Genomic DNA, 2,500 nt, shown 5'->3' on the forward strand with positions numbered 1-2,500 from the left:
ATATTTCTGCTGCTTTTTCATAAAGTATATATATATATATATATATATATAGATATATATATAGATATATATATATATATATATATATATATACATACACACGATATATATGAATATATATATATATATATATATAACGGGAAAGTTTACGAAAATAAACAAAAGACGAAGACAGATGGAGTACAAACAAACAAATGTATTAGTATAGCGCTCAGGAATAGAAATAGAACAAGTCTTTTACGTTTCGAGCCTACGCTCTTCGACAGAAAGATACACAGAAAAGAAACAAGGAGAGAAAAAAATGCGTGTGGGAGCTAACGATATATACATACACACACTCGTGGCATTTTTAGAGGCAATATAATATATATTTACGTATATATACACGTATATGAATATATACATACACGTATATATATACGTGTATATATATATGTATATGTGTGTGTGAATATATATATATATATATATATATGTATATATATATATATATGAATATAGACATATATATATGAATATATATATGTGTGTGTGATGTGTGTAAGTATATACCGGTAGATGCCAATGCGTGACTCAGGGGGCAAGAGTTTCGTGTGTTAACACTTTTAATTTCCAACGCACGAAACTCCTAGTCGTCACACAGTAACTTCAACCGTTTATGAATGAAAAATGCATATACATATATATACTCGTATTTGAAGTCCTATTTCCCTATTTACATCACGATATATATATTATATATATATATATATATAATTCATAAATAAGGGCAAAAGAAAAAATTTCTAATGCCAAATATGTCGAAAAATTATATGGTTAATGGACAATATGTCCAATTTTTCGGCATATTTGGCATTAGAAATTTTTTCGTTTGCCCTTATCTATGAATTGTTTATAAATTTAACCTCTAAAGGTATTTTTTAATATGCTGGCCATTGATAAAATTTATTTTTCGAAAAAAAATTTATCCTACATTAGATATATACACTTTATAAATAGGGTTCAGCAACGATTTGCTTCACTACATACCGAAGTTTAGAAATAGCAGTCAAAAAATCTTAGCTATTCCTTCTACTTTAAAAGGGGCTCCTTCTAAAAGGAGCTATTTCTAACTTCGGTATGTGGTGAAGCAAATCGTTGCTGAACCCTATTATAAAGTATTACTTAAGCTTACCACGAAATGACCTTTATGCCGAATCTGCTGGTGAAATTACTGATTACTTCTTAATTAATTAATTTTACCCTTTGGTTATTATATATATATATATATATATATATTATATATATATATATATATGAATTTGTAAGAACGTTATAAATTCTAAATATTTCGGAAATAGGCATATTTTCAAGAAATATATTTTCAACATGTTCGCTATCATCATTTCTCTTCCACATCGTCATAACTCTTTTGGCGTTTAGCTGTACATTTCCCTGGTATACGTTTAGTTATCGTAGACCGGAAGTCATCTACGAAAGGATGTTTATTTGACCGGAAGTCATGTACAGAAAGAGGTTTTTTCTCGAACAAGCAGCAGCAGTTATAGACCGTTCCCAATCAAATAACATTTGTTGACGTTTTAATGCTGCTGACGTCATTATGTTGTTGACGTCATTATGTTGTTGACGTCATAAGGATTTTATAAGCTTTCGACAGAACGTAAGATAACTCTTTTTGGGGGACAGAGGATCCCGAAGCAAACCTAAAACCATAAATAATAGCATGTAAATATTGGGTTTTAAATAACGCTTGGAATAAAAGCATTTGAAGGTGGCTTGTGGAACTTGTTGGAACCCGCACGTCCTATCGACATGACAGATGTTCTGCCATTTGACCAAAGTAATCTTTCGATTTACTCTACAAATTTATAAGCTTTAGAGAGAACGTGAAATAATTCTTTCTTTCGGAATATCTCTAGAAACGTTGGATCATTTCGGTTTGAACGGCAGTTTTTTCTATCGGTGTCATATGAAATTGTCACCCATGATTATTACCCTAGTATCGATCTATTGCATTTCAATCTGTTTTAGGGTTAGGTTTAGAGGTGGGGGAAAGGGTATCTTTTTTTCTTCAGAAATGTAAATAAACCCAATCTGTTTCTTAAACGAGGGACATATTCATACGGCACAGAATGTTTTTTACCTCAATGGATGTAATTGATTGGTTGAAATTGCAGAAATTGAAGAAAAAAACACAACAAATATCTTACAAACTATAGAATTTTCTCAATAAAGCCAAGAGAAAAAGATGTTTTATAAACACATTCTACCAAATACGAAGTTTGAAAGTGTTTAGTTATGTGGAAATTATTTTTAAAAACTGCCGTTCAAACCGAAAAGATCCGAAAAGTTGAAGACTGCCAATGGGGCTCGGTAAAATGTCCATCATGTTTACAGAAGATATAGTTTCAAATCCCACGAGGAGTCATCGACATTTTCTATCCAATCGGCTTTTTTATTTTAACGCAATATTCACACGCTATACTGTATAGCTTTATCT

The sequence above is a fragment of the Octopus sinensis genome, unplaced genomic scaffold, assembly GCF_006345805.1.
Source record: "Octopus sinensis unplaced genomic scaffold, ASM634580v1 Contig12834, whole genome shotgun sequence".
In the NCBI taxonomy this organism is placed as follows: Eukaryota; Metazoa; Mollusca; class Cephalopoda; order Octopoda; family Octopodidae; genus Octopus; species Octopus sinensis.